The 15,609-nt window shown below is 41.5% G+C and overlaps 1 long non-coding RNA gene across 1 annotated transcript in view; it reads left to right on the top strand.

Annotated features, from left to right (window-relative positions):
- Window positions 1-15,031, top strand: part of LOC141082524 (uncharacterized) — an 84,938-nt gene extending 69,907 nt beyond the window's left edge. The window contains exon 5 of the long non-coding RNA XR_012230527.1: window positions 14,225-15,031. This is a non-coding gene — a long non-coding RNA (uncharacterized lncRNA). The remainder of the gene's footprint in view (window positions 1-14,224) is intronic.
- Window positions 15,032-15,609: the final 578 nt, after the last annotated feature.

The following is a 15,609-nucleotide window of genomic DNA, read 5'->3' as shown; positions in this document are numbered from 1 at the left end:
GGGCCTCCGGACCATGACTCTTCCAGTCCACCAAATAAAATTTTTTGCCACGCACAATCCTGCTTCCCACAATGGCGTTGACCTCAAACTCATCCGGCGGCAGATGACTCGGAAAACCGAGCCATGTGAACAGGCTTGAGAAGGGACACATGGAAGACGTCAGAGATGGCCAAGTGTGGTGAGAAGGGACACATGGAAGACGTCAGAGATGGCCAAGTGTGGTGGAAGAGCCAGATGGTAGACCACTGAGCTGATGCACTTGAGGACCTTGAAGGGACCAATGTATTGTGGAGCGAACTTGGAGGACTCGGCCCGCAGCTTGACATTACGCGCAGAGCCACACCAAGTCGCTAGGGGCAAAAGTTGGAGCGGGACGCCGATGTGTCGGCTGATGCTCTCATTCTCTCTTTAGAGGCTCGAATAGCATCCTGGGTGTGATCCCAAATGTCACGAGCCTCCACTGCCCAGTCTGCCACCCTGGAATCAGTGGAAGACACTGGCATCGGGACAGGTACGCGCGGATGCTGGCCGTAATTGAGAAGGAACGGCGTCTGACCAGTGGAATCAGAAGGAAAAGGCACCACTGCATGGAGCGCACACTAAACTCAATAAAGTAGAAATGTTTATTGATGCAAAAAAGATATTAAAAACATGCTAAAAACATGATAGGCAACCCACAATAATACAATATAATGGTTGAACATGTATGACATATATATATCTCCAATATGATAATCCATATACCGTCCAACCTATATAAGAATATTTCAGCAACCACCCTAAAGTAAGGCTCATGGGGACCAACAGGCCCTAATACGATTGAGTAACCACCAATAATACACTCCAAATAATCATAGGTATTTTCTATTCAAGGCAATTGGACCACAATAGGCCTCAGACCAGAAAGGCCAGAATCCACCACCCAGTATATCAATTGCCACACCGAGCACAATTAGCGGTCAAGCTGTAATGAAGTAACAAGAGTGGGTGCCCAACCCAGGACCATACCCCACGCGTTTCGCCACAACCCGTGCGGCTTCGTCAGGGGAAGTGAGCTGGTTAGGGTCCAGATTGTTTAAATACCTTACTGAGGCCAGGTGTATGTAATTGCGCGCCGTAACGGAGCCCCCTCCATCAGAAAAGCCCTTCTCAGAGACCGGCGTCCCGGTCTCATGAAAAAACATGGCCGCCGCACATGCGCTGTAGAATCCACACGTGACTCATGATGAGTCAGAACTCCACCGCGCCTGCGTCCAGTGGGACGCATAAGGCTCTCCCATGAAACGCAGGATAGACATGCATGCAGCTATTGTGCTGCAAATAGGTAAATACACAGCGCTTTAAGGACATGTCTCCATAGATTAAGCTGGAGAGCACAATTAGTGCAGAGCTCCCAGGCGCGCAAAACACAAAGACAAACATAGGACAATACAACATACACAGATACATGAGGATGGGACACACAAAATAAATAAAAAAAGATAAAGTGGATCAGGGTATGCAGGAGTGATCATAATAGAACCCACAAATAAAAAATGTATATGTATAATATATAAATGAGAAAACAAAAATGTATAATCTAAAGCAAAACATAACCAAAACAAAAAAGGGGAAGGGAGGAAATGAAAAATCTGAAAATCTATCAAGCCCCAAAAAATGTGTAAACAATACCAATATGGAAAATAAGGGCAAAAGGGGGAACCCATGTATATGGAATGGACCACACTCCATTAAATAAATATGGAGTATTGTTATATATATATCCCAGTTGATAATTACAACATCAATGGTTTTCAGATGACATGATATCCCAAGAAGGGGAAAAAAAAAGGGGAATTAATTCAATAAAATTGGGAAAATAGTCAACTGGAATTAATGCGTCAATCAGAAATAGTAAAACTTCATTTTTACTATACGTGGCCCATCCACCATCGGCAATTCAAACCAATATCTCAAAAATTGGTCCCCATAACCCCAATAATACGGACACTATTATCAAATCCTATTACACCAGCCTAGTGAGAACCAATCACATTTATTAGGGCGTCCAGTGGTCAAGACATTGTTCCTATAAAGGAATCCCTCAGCAACTATACAAGATACTTTACATCCATATATATACTAAGGCATGATAAATCCAATAAATAATCCCAAGTTTAATACAATAACTCGATATATATATGGGTCAGGGCCAATGCAATACATCTTTGGTACGACTTCAACACGATGACAAGTGACCGTCTTCCCTCTAATGGACATATCCAAAAAGGGCACAACCTAGAGGGAAAAGAAAGGGAGACCTCATGAAAAATCAACCTAGGAACCCTGTGAACAAGAGCTCTTCATTTAAGCCATTAGGGCTCAATGAATCCAAGTTGAAAATCCACCTGGATTGCACTTGTAATAATAATTTCCTAGGTGAACCTCCCCTATTAGACAGTGATATTTTCTCCAATCCAACCACCCTAGTATCGGCAACCTTACCAGCATGGTGGGTCAGGAAATGGGCTGCCACAGATGTCAAAGCCTTGCCCTTAGTTTGATCGGTATATGCCAAATTGATCGTCGAGAAATGTTTCTGTATCCTACGGCGTAACTCCTGAGAAGTTTGACCAATATACACCTGATGACATGGACAAATTAAAGCATAGACCACACAATTAGTTTTACAATTAATGTACGACATCAATTTATGTCTGATTCCATCTCTTGGGTTCACAAAATAATCCCTAGTAGAATGCATGTGGGGACATATGGTACAATTACCACATGCGAATGAACCCCTGAGTATTATGCCCCTATCTAACCCAATTGTTGGTCTCATATAGTGACTTTTAGTTAAAATGTCTCTAAGGTTCGGTGCCCTTCTTGCTGTAATACAGGGCTGCTCCGACACAAGAGCAGAAGTCTGCAGATCCGTCGTCAGTATACCCCAATGCTTCCCAAGAACTTCTCTCACCTGTGACCATTGGCTGTTATACTGTGTGATAAAACGGGGCCTTGAATCTCGAATCTTATCACGTGTGGCTAAGAGATAGTCCTGTGTGCATCCATTCGCTCGTTGGTAAGCTCGTGAGATACTGCCCCGAGGATAATTCCTCTTCTTAAAGCGCTTGGTTAAATTTGAGGCTTCCTCACGAAATGCTTCATCCGATGTGCAGTTTCTCCGTATTCTCAAAAATTGCCCTACAGGAGCTCCATTTCTGGTATGGGCCGGATGAAAACTGGTATAGTCCAACAGACTATTCGTAGCAGTAAGCTTCCTAAATAATCTTGTGGAAATGCCCCCATTCAAATTGGAAACCGTAAGATCCAAAAAGGTCACTGAAACAGAGGACACGGTATAAGTGAGCACGATGTTATGCGGGTTAGAATTCAATAACCCCATAAAAACATCACATTCCTCTACTGTACCAGTCCAGATAAAAAATATGTCATTGATAAAGCGCGACCAATGTCGCACTTTATCACTGAAAGAACCTGTAACATATACCTGAGTAGCCTCCCACCATCCGAGAAATAGATTCGCCAAAACCGGGGCACATCTGGCCCCCATGGCCACACCGGAGGTCTGAAGATAAAAAGATCTGTCGAAGAAAAAAAAATTATGTTTCATAACAAATCCCAGCAGATCCACGATGAACGAGTCATGCATTCTATCTGACTGGACTGCCTGGTCAAGAAAATATAATATCGATGTAATGCCATCAGAATGATCAATATTTGAATAAAGCGATTCCACATCGCAAGTCACAAAAAGAGCCCCAGGGGGCAAGATTATATCTCGACATTTCCTGATAAAATGGGAAGTATCTTGTATATAGGATGGTAAGGCCTTGACTATGGGTTGGAGAAAGTAGTCCACATAGATAGAAGCCTTTTCACATAGGCTACCTATGCTGGCAACTATCGGTCGACCGGGGGGTCTCACCAGATCTTTGTGGATCTTGGGCAACATATAAAAGGTGGGCGTGACAGGATGTTCAACGCACAAAAAATCCATTTCCTTCTTGTTAATAATGCCCAACTCAAATGCTCTATCGAGCAACCTCCTAAATTTAATTGAAAACGGTCCTGTTGGATCCGATGGTAATCTTTTATAATATTGGACATTATCCAATTGGCGGTGAGCCTCTTCCTGATAGAGTTCATGCGGCCACAACACTACATTCCCGCCCTTATCGGCCTCTTTGATAACAAACAATTTATTAGACCTGATGTTATCCACAGCTAATCTTTCCCTCGCGTGTAAGTTATCCATAACACGTGACCTAGCGGGGATGGCCAGAAAATCTTTTCGGACCAATTCAAAAAAGACCCTAATGGCTGGGACCAAGGCAAAGGGTGGAGCTACCATGGATTTGTTTTTGTAAGGAAACTGACTTTTACCATTGTTTGAGTCCTCTTGCAAAAGATCCAATAAGTCCTGTAGCACCTGATGATCCGTCTGATCCAGGCCATCTACCATCCGTGGTTTATTGTGTAAAACCTGAAGAATTAAATGCCTGCAAAAAATATAAAGATCCTTGATCAAAGTAAACTTATCCATGCTTTTAACAGGAGCGAAGGTTAATCCTCTCTGTAGAACAGAGATCTCCAATGGTGAAAGTTGATAATGAGATAAATTAATAATTTGAAGCCCATCCTCCTGTACCTGTGTATCCATGAGCCCATCCTCCACATAGTCCTTCTTCTCTAATTGCGGAATTTTCTGTGTTGATTGTATTACGGGGGTCTGCGTCCCCTGAAGCGAGTGTTTCTCGTAAACATGCGGCCGCTTGCGACGGCCCCTTCTGGTCCGGTGTCGGCCTTGCTCTCGGCCGAAGATAAAAAATCACTCCCTGATGTGTAATCCAACTTGCGGGCCACCTCCACTGTTCTATCCGGGACTCTATTAATAGGAGCCCTATATCTAGTGTTCCCCTTATGTTTCCATTGAAATACCTGCTTCTCCTCAAAATCTCTACGATCTCTATCTGGAGGTGCTAAGGGGAGCTGCACGGAAATTACAACCTTTACTACAAAAAGATGCCCGATTAAAATCCATTTTTCCAGACCCCCCACTGCTGTGTTTTAGGCAGCCCCCAAATTTAAGAAGCATCATTGTCAGAAGCTCCCTGTCCTCTCCAACAGCTGCAGGAACCTTTCCTTGCAACCAGAAAAAATGTAAAACCTGTCCATTTATAATGACCACGGACAAGATAAAGATCCCCAACTCACATCAGGACTACAAGATCCCAGGTACTTTCACCTGCATTACATCTAATGTGGTGTACTTAATTATTTGTACTAAATGTCCAACTGGGGGTCTGTATGTGGGGGAGACAGGGCAAAAGCTTAGAACAAGGATGAATGCTCATCGTCACACAATAAGAGAAAAAAGAATGGATCTACCTGTGGCAAAACATTTCTGTATCCCTGATCACAGCAGCATGGATATGAAATTACTGGTATTGAAAGGTAACTTCACATCTCAGAGAGAGAGACGAGTTTGGGAGTACAAATTTATGACGAACTTTGACACTCTCAGTGCTGGAATGAATGTGTCGCATGGATTTATGTCTTTTTACATCAATTAAGGAATTTCCTTTTAAAACCTTGCAGGGCAACACAGAACTAGACCCCAATCAGAGGACCATAAAACATCCAGACTCCTTATCTATGAACTGGTCCAATGTTTATATTTATGTTTCTCCCTCTCCCATATTGATAGTTCTGCTTCACGTCACTTGTCTTATCTATTGCATTTTTTCTAGGCTGTATTGTGCATAAATATGTGACTTCAGATTTTGTATTAGTCTAGCCTGATGAAGAGACCTGAGTAGTCTCGAAAGCTTGCAATGTATTACCATCTTTTCAGTTAGCCATTAAAAGGTATCAACTACTGAGGACTCTCAATCTTGAATATTTTTCTATCTACTGGCTAACACGGTACAAAGATATACATATTTCCTGTACGATCTCTATGAAATTTGGTTTTTTTCTTGTGTGATCTCCTTATCGTTTCTGTCTAGAATATCTTTGAGCTTCACTTTAAAAGGTGACACTTGAGTCACTTCATCAAAAGCACTCAATTTGGTATCCAAATCTTTAATCTGTTTTTTAACTGACACTAATAACTCCCTATCATGCTCCAATAACATATTCATGATGATGCCTGAACATCGCAGGAGTCCCTGCTCCCAAGTGGTGGATTCTGGCCTTTCTGGTCTGAGGCCTATTGTGGTCCAATTGCCTTGAATAGAAAATACCTATGATTATTTGGAGTGTATTGGTCAACAGCATTTTTGGTGCCAAAGATATTTCATTGAATTTAGGGTAACTTTGGGGTGCTGATTCTGAATATGTCATCAGTTTTGCCAGATTGGCTCAAGTTTTTGAGATTTTTCGTAAAATGTGTAAAAAAAAAGACGTAATTTGCTACACGCGCATTAATTTTATTGATATTGTCATGAATACAATAAATTTAACAAAGTAAATGTTGATTTTAGTTTATTTTAACTAGTTTTAGAAAGTAATCTTCAAAAATGAACAAGACATGAAAGATAGGAGACATTTAATCGCTGGAAAAGCGCTTTTTATATGATTTTCTTCTATGTGAGCTATTGGGGCAGTCACGCTGTAGATTCCAGCAGTAATCAGCCATCATATGTCTGTCCCATCTGCCTTGGTACCTTTCCTCCATCACCATAATATCCTGATGAAATCTCTCCCCTTGTTCTTCGCTAAAATCTCCAAGGTTTTCTGGAAATCTGTCCAAGTGACTGTGAAGATAATGCAATTTAATGCTCATGTGTACACCCAGATTTCTAAATCTCAATAGCATGTTTTGTACCAGTTCTTCATAATTGTCTGCCTTTTGATTTCCCAAGAAGTTCTTCACTACCAACACAAAACTACACCATGCAGCAGCTTCAATGTCATTCATTTCCTTAGGAAAATTTGAATCTTTAATGAGTTTCCGAATTTGAGGACCATCAAAGATTCCTGCCTTCAGTTTTTCGCTGCTAAGACCAGGGAAAGATCTGCAGATGTACATGAAGCAATTACCATCTTTGTCTAATGCCTTGACGAACTGCTTCATTAATCCTAACTTTATGTGAAGTGGTGGTAGAATGATTTTTTCCCTGTCCACCAAAGGTTCGTTCACTATGTTTGATGCTCCTACTGTCAAGGTGTCCCTTGGAGGCCAATTCAGTTTCTCCCAGTGCTGATGTTTTGCTCTACTATCCCACATGCAGATGAAGCAAGGATACTTTGTGTATCCACTTTGCTGTCCAAGTAAAAAGTTGACCATTTTTAAATCAACACATATCAGCCACGAATGTTCATGGTAGCACAGTTTCTCCAAGACCATTTTGACATTTTGGTATTGTTCTGCAAGTTTAGTTGAGTGAGCTACTGGAAGAGATGCACACTGATTGCCATTGTTCAACAAAACACATTTCAAACTCCTTTTAGAACTATCTATGAAAAGCCTCCAGTCTACAGGACGATATACTTGTAAACCCATTTGCAGCATCAGGCCAGGAATATCCTTACAATATACAAGTAGGTCATCTTCACAGAAAAATGGAAGAAGTGCTTCTTCTCTGGTCCTGTAAGATGTAATTTTAGTTCCAGGCGTCAGACAATTTTTTTCACTTAGCCTTGAAGCTAAAAGTTCGGATGCACTTTTTGAGAGGTTGAGGTCTCTTATTAGATCGTTGAGCTCTCCTTGGGTAAATTGCGTAGGTGTTCTGAAACTTCCTTCATATTCTAGTTCACTTCCAGAACTAATGCTTAGCTCCATACCCTGCATTTCATCATCATCAGGTGGGGGAAGGTCAGGTAACATGGTAAACACAGGTACAGGCACATCTTCACAATGAGGGACAGGCCTTCTTGCAGATTCCATGTTAGGATACTCCCATTTTCGTTTCTTATGCTTATTGAATCCTTGTACTTGCACTGCACAGAAATAACAGTCATCATGATGATTTTTTTGCTCTCTCCACACCATTGGAACACCAAATTTGAAGCTTGTTCTTTGTCCTTTGCTCCATTTTCGTAATAATTCGATACATGCTTTGCACACTATGTGTGGTGCCCAAAACTTGTCTTGGTCCCCAAGCATAACCCCAAAATAGGCAAAATACACTTTTTTAACGAAGTCTGTTATGTTTCTTCTATGTTTTGGCAGTGTATATTCACCACAAATGTAACAGAATGAGTCTGGATCGTTAAGACAACTTCTTCTTGATGAGTTCATGCTTTTCACTGGAAAACAGACAACAACATAAAGTTAGTGCAAAAATCAAGCTATGAACAAACTTTTAGAACACTAATTAACACAAAACTATATTGAGAACTGCTCAGTTCAAGTACTAATCCAAAGAAATTAATGAGATGATGCGTCGCATTTACCAACAAGTGCTATAAATAAGATACCAAAAATCTCAAAAACTTGAGCCAATCTGGCAAAACTGATAGCATATTCAGAATCAGCACCCCAAAAATACCCCAAATTCATTAAAATATTTTGGACACCAGAAAAAAATTTTTTTTTTGTTGACCTGTGGGTGGTTACTCCATCGTATTAGGGCCTGTTGGTCCCCATGAGCCTTACTTTAGGGTGGTTGCTGAAATATTCTTATATAGGTTGGACGGTATATAGATTATCATATTGGAGATATATATATATGTCATAAATGTTCAACCATTATATTGTATTATTGTGGGTTGCCTATCATGTTTTTAGCATGTTTTTAATATCTTTTTTGCATCAATAAACATTTCTACTTTATTGAGTTTAGTGTGCGCTCCTTGCAGTGGTGCCTTTTCTTCTTTTTCTACAGTTTATTCCACTGTTGCGGCACCTTTCCTCATATAATTCTTTATTATTGGCACAGTTAGTGCGCCCTATTGTGTTTAACCCCTTCCTGACATCCGACGTACTATCCCGTCCATGGGACCCGGGCCCCTATGCCCATGGACGTGATAGTACGTGTACCGCGATCAGCGGCGCCCACGTGGTGAGCGCCGCTGATCGCATCCGGGTGTCAGCTGATTATCACAGCTGACACCCGGCACTATGTGTCAGGGGCGGTCACGGACCGCCCCCGACACGTTAACCCCTTGCACACCACGATCAAACATGATCGCGGTGTACCGGGAGTTAAAGGGAAGCATCGTCAGGGAGGGGGCTCCCTCCGTGCTTCCCTGAGCCCCCAACGGCAGCGCAATGTGCAGCGCTGCTGCGGGGGGCTCCTTTCCTCCAGGCCCCCGAATCCAAGATGGCGACGGGGGCCTGGAGGAAGCTGGCTTCCTCAGTGTCTGCAAAGCGCAGGCAAGAGGAAGTCTTCTTCAATGCCTGTGACAGATTGCTGATCTGTCACAGTGATCTGTGATGTGACAGATCAGCGATCTGCCACAGGACAGTGATGTCCCACCTGGGACTATGTAATAAAGTAAAAAAACAAATAAAAAAAAAGTGTAAAAATAATTTTTAAAAAATCGCCAAATAAATTAGTAAAATAAAAAATAAATATTCCCCAATAAATTCATTTTTTGAAAATAAAAAAAAAACCAAAACAATAAAAGTACACATATTAGGTATCGCCGCGTCTGTAACGTCCCGCCCTATAAAACTGTCCCATTAGTTAACCCCTTTAGCGAACCCCTTAAAAAATAAAAATAAAAAACGAAGCAAAAAATAATGATTTATCGTACCGCCAAACAAAAAGTGTAATAACGCGATCAAAAAGACGCATATAAATATCCATGGTACCGCTGAAAACGTCATCTTGTCCCGCAAAAAACGAGCCACCAAACAGCATCATCAGCGAAAAAATAAAAAAGTTATAGCTCGCAGAATAAAGCGATGCAAAAATAATTATTTTTTATATAAAATAGTTTTCATTGCATAAAACCGACAAAACATAAAAAAAGACCTAAATGAGGTATCGCTGTAACCGTACTAACCCGAAGAATAAAACCGCCTTATCAATTTTACCGCACGCGGAACGGTGTAAACGCACTCCCCCAAAAGAAATTCATGAAACGCTGGTTTTTGTTCATTCTGCGTCCCAAAAATCGGAATAAAAATCGATCAAAAAATGTCACGTGCCCGAAAATGGTACCAATAAAAACGTCAACTCGTCCCGCAAAAAATAAGACCTCACATGACACAGTGGGTCAAAATACGGAAAAATTAAAGCTCTCAATATGTGGTGATGCAAAAAGTATTTTTACAATAAAAAGCGTCTTTTAGCGTGCGACAGCTGCCAAAAATAAAAACCGCCATAAATAGTAAATCAAACCCCCCGTTATCACCCCCTTAGTTAGGGAAAAATAATAAAATTAAAAAAATGTATTTATTTCCATTTTTCCATTAGGGTTAGGGCTAGGGTTAGGGCTTGGGTTAGGGCTGAGATTAGGGTTAGGGGTGTGTTGGGGTTCGGGTTGGAGTTAGAATTGGGGGTTTCCACTGTTTGGGCACATCAGGGGCTCTCCAAATGCAACATTGCGTCTGATCTCAATTCCAGCCAATTCTGAGTTGAAAAAGTCATATGGTGCTCCTTCCCTTCCAAGCTCTGCCATGCGCCCAAACAGTGTTTTACCCCCACATGTAGCTTATCAGCCTACTCAGGACAAATTGCAAAACAATTTTTGGGGTCCAATTTCTCCTGTTACCCTTAGGAAAATAAAAAATTGGGGGCAAAAATATCATTTTTGTGGAAAAAAATGATTTTTTTTATTTTCACGTCCGAGCGTTATAAACTTCTGTGAAGCACTTGGGGATTCAAAGTGCTCACCACACATCTAGATAAGTTCCGTGGGGGGGTCTAGTGTCCAAAATGGGGTCACTTGTTGGGAGTTTCAATAGTTTAGGTACATCAGGGGCTCTCCAAACGCACATGACACCCACAGACCATTCCATCAAAGTCTGCATTCCAAAATGGCACTGCTTCCCTTCCGAGCCCCGACGTGTGTCCATACAGAAGATTTCTCCCACATATGGGGTGTCAGCGTACTCATGACAAATTGGACAACAACTTTTGCGGTCCAATTTCTCCTGTTACCCTTGGGAAAATGAAAAAATTGGGGACTAATTGATCATGTTTGTGGAAAAAATACGATTTTTTTATTTTCATGCCGGGGCATTATAAACTTCTGTGAAGCCCTTGGGGGTTCAAAGTGCTCACCACACATCTAGATAAGTTCCTTAGGGGTTCTTGTTTCCAAAATGGGGTGATTTGTGGGTGTTTCCACTGTTTAGGTACATTAGGGGCTCTCCAAAGGCAACATGACACCCGTAGACCATTCCATCAAAGTCTGCATTCCAAAACGTCACTACTTCCCTTTCGAGCCCTGACGTATGTCCATACAGTAGTTTTCTCCCACATATGGGGTGTCAGCGTAATCAGGACAAATTGGACAACAACTATTGGGGTTCAATTTCTCCTGTTACCCTTGGGAAAATAAAAAAAATTGGGGACTAATTGATCATGTTTGTGGAAAAAATACGATTTTTTAATTTTCATGCCCTGGCATTATAAACTTCTGTGAAGCCCTTGGGGGTTCAAAGTGCTCACCTCACATCTAGATAAGTTCCTTAGGGGGTCTAGTTTTCAAAATGGGGTCATTTGTGAGGGGTTTCCACTGTTTAGGTACATTAGGGGCTCTCCAAAGGCAACATGACACCCGCAGACCATTCCATCAATGTCTGCATTCCAAAACGTCACTACTTCCCTTCCGAGCCCTGACGTGTGTCCATACAGTAGTTTTCTCCCACATATGGGGTGTCAGCTTACTCAGGACAAATTGGACAACAACTTTTGGGGTTCAATTTCTCCTGTTACCCTTGGGAAAATAAAAAAATTGGGGACTAATTGATCATGTTTGTGGAAAAAATACGATTTTTTAATTTTCATGCCCTGGCATTATAAACTTCTGTGAAGCCCTTGGGTGTTCAAAGTGCTCACTTCACATCTAGATAAGTTCCTTAGGGGGTCTAGTTTTCAAAATGGGGTCATTTGTGGGGGGATTCCACTGTTTAGGTACATTAGGGGCTCTCCAAAGGCAACATGACACCTGCAGACCATTCCATCAATGTCTGCATTCCGAAACGTCACTACTTCCCTTCCGATCCACGACGTGTGCCCATACAGTAGTTTTCTCCCACATATTGGGTATCAGCATACTCAGGACAAATTGGACAACAACTTTTGGGGTCCAATTTCTCCTGGTACCCTTGGGAAAATAAAAAAATGGTGACTAAAAGATCATGTTTGTGGAAAAAATACGAATTTTTTATTTTCACGCCCAGGCGTTATAAACTTCTGTGAAGCACTGGGGGGTTCAAAGTGCTCACCACACATCTAGATAAGTTCCTTAGGGGGTCTAGTTTCGAAAATGGTGTCCTTTGTGGGGGGTTTCCACTGTTTAGGTACATCAGGGGTTTTCCAATCGCGACATGGTGTCCGATCTCAATTCCAGCCAAAAATGTCAAATGGCGCTGCTTCCCTTCCGAGCTCTGCCATGCGCCCAAATAGTGGTTTACCCCCACATGTGGGGTATCAGCGTACTCAGGACAAATTGCACAATAACTTTTAGGGTGCTGTTACCCTTGGAAAAATAAGAATTGAGGGTGAAAAGATCATTTTTGTGGAAAAAATATGATTTTTTAATTGTACGGCTTTATGTTATAAACTTCTGTGAAGCCCTTGGGGGTTCAAAGTTCTCACCACACATCTAGATAAGTTCCTTAGGGGGTCTAGTTTCCAAAATGGTGTCATTTGTGGGGGGTTTCCACTGTTTTGGTACATCAGGGGTTTTCCAATCGCGACATGATGTCCAATCTCAATTCCAGCCAAAAACGTCAAATGGCGCTGCTTCCCTTCCGAGCTCTGCCATGCGCCCAAATAGTGGTTTACCCCCACATGTGGGGTATCAGCATACTCAGGACAAATTGCACAATAACTTTTAGGGTCCTGTTACCCTTGGGAAAATAAAAATTGGGGTGAAAAGATCATTTTTGTGGAAAAAATATGATTTTTTAATTGTACCGCTGTACGTTATAAAATTCTGTAAAGCCCTTGTGGGTTCAAAGTTCTCACCACATATCTAGATAAGTTCCTTGGGGGGTCTAGTTTCCAAAATGGGGTCACTTGTAGGGGGTTTCCACTGTTTAGGTACATCAGGGACTCTCCAAACGTGACATGGCATCCGATCTGAATTCCAGCCAATTTTGCATTGAAAAAGTCAAACGGCGCTCCTTCCATTCTGAGCTCTGCCATGCGCCGAAACAGTCGTTCCCCCCCCCAAGTCAGGTATCAGCGTACTCAGGACAAATTGCACAATAACTTTTGCAGTCCAATTTCTCCTGTTACCCTTGGTAAAATAAAAAAAATTGAACCTGAAGTATTTTTTTTGTGAAAAAAAGTTAGATGTTCATTTTTTTTTAAATATTCAAAAAAATTCCTGTGACGCACCTAAAGGGTTAATAAACTTCTTGAATGTGGTTTTGAGCACCTTAGGGGGTGCAGTTTTTAGAATGGTGTCACTTTTGGGTATTTTCTATCATATAGACCCCTCAAAGTGGCTTCAAATGTGATGTGGTCCTAAAAATAAATTGGTGTTGTAAAAATGAGAAATCGCTGGTCAACTTTTAACCCTTATAACTTCCTAACAAAAAACAATTTTGGTTCCAAAATTGTGCTGATGTAAAGTAAACATGTGGGAAATGTTAGTTATCAAGTTTTTTGTGTGCCGTATCTCTGTGATTTAAGGGCCTAAAAATTCAAAGTTGGAAAAGTGCGAAATTTTCAAAATTTTTTGCCAAATTTCCGTTTTTTCCACAAATAATCGCAAGTTATTTGAATGAAATTTTACGACTAACATGAAGTACAATATGTCACGAGAAAACAATGTCAGAATCACCGGGATCCATAGAAGTGTTCCAGAGTTATGACCTCATAAAAGTACAGTGGTCAGAATTGTAAAAATTGGCCCGGTCATGAACGTGCAAACCACCCTTGGGGGTGAAGGGGTTAATATATTGTTCCCTGATCAGTGCTATGCTGGTTTTTCTAATGGGCAGCACACACCGGATTGGGAGTGTATGTGCTTTGTTATTGACCGGAAACATTATTGTATGTTCTTGGTAGCAGCATTATCATTGAAGCATGGTGTCAATAATTGATGCTATTTTATTGGTTCTTATATATTTGTTTTGTTTCAGCTTTCCTTACTGTGGCTTTTTTGAGATGGACTGGGACACAAGAGATGCAGCCTGGAGGGCGCAGTCTTCAGACATCTTTTCTTCCTCCAATATGAGCATACCTAGTTCAGAATTTACTAATATCACTTCAGAGTTAACAGCAGCACATAAGTTGGGTATCAGACTATGGTGGAATATTCGGTCCTTGGAGGAGTATATTAAATCTAACATTGTACCAAGAGGTCTGAGGGTCTCTATTTATCCGGCATGGGAACCCTCTTCAGATTTTCGTGTTACTTGGGAGCAGGGACTCCTGCGATGTTCAGGCATCATCATGAATATGTTATTGGAGCATGATAGGGAGTTATTAGTTTCAGTTAAAAAACAGATTAAAGATTTGGATACCAAATTGAGTGCTTTTGATGAAGTGACTCAAGTGTCTCCTTTTAAAGTGAAGCTCAAAGATATTCTAGACAGATACGATAAGGAGATCACACATAAGAAAAAAAACAAATTTCATAGAGATCATAGAGATTTTGAGGAGAAGCAGGTATTTCAATGGAAACATAAGGGGAACACTAGATATAGGGCTCCTATTAATAGAGTCCCGGATAGAACAGTGGAGGTGGCCCGCAAGTTGGATTACACAACAGGGAGTGATTTTTTATCTTCGGCCGAGAGCAAGGCCGACACCGGACCAGAAGGGGCCGTCGCAAGCGGCCGCATGTTTACGAGAAACACTCGCTTCAGGGGACGCAGACCCCCGCAATACAATCAACACAGAAAATTCCTCAATTAGAGAAGAAGGACTATGTGGAGGATGGGCTCATGGATACACAGGTACAGGAGGATGGGCTTCAAATTATTAATTTATCTCATCAACTTTCACCATTGAAGATCTCTGTTCTACAGAGAGGATTAACCTTCGCTCCTGTTAAAAGCATGGATAAGTTTACTTTGATCAAGGATCTTTATATTTTTTGCAGGCATTTAATTCTTCAGGTTTTACACAATAAACCACGGATGGTAGATGGCCTGGATCAGACGGATCGTCAGGTGCTACAGGACTTATTGGATCTTTTGCAAGAGGACTCAAACAATGGTAAAAGTCGGTTTCCTTACAAAAACAAATCCATGGTAGCTCCACCCTTTGCCTTGGTCCCAGCCATTAGGGTCTTTTTTGAATTGGTCCGAAAAGATTTTCTGGCCATCCCCGCTAGGTCACGTGTTATGGATAACTTACACGCCGGGGAAAGATTAGCTGTGGATAACCTCAGGTCTAATAAATTGTTTGTTATCAAAGAGGCCGATAAGGGCGGGAATGTAGTGTTGTGGCCGCATGAACTCTATCAGGAAGAGGCTCACCGCCAATTGGATAATGGTCAATATTATAAAAGCTTACCATC

Source organism: Dendrobates tinctorius, unplaced genomic scaffold, assembly GCF_039654945.1.
Source record: "Dendrobates tinctorius isolate UK_male_01 unplaced genomic scaffold, ASM3965494v1 ptg000018l, whole genome shotgun sequence".
NCBI classification, from domain to species: Eukaryota; Metazoa; Chordata; class Amphibia; order Anura; family Dendrobatidae; genus Dendrobates; species Dendrobates tinctorius.
Note: the sequence above shows the minus strand (reverse complement) of the source record. Positions and strands in the feature narration are given on the sequence as shown.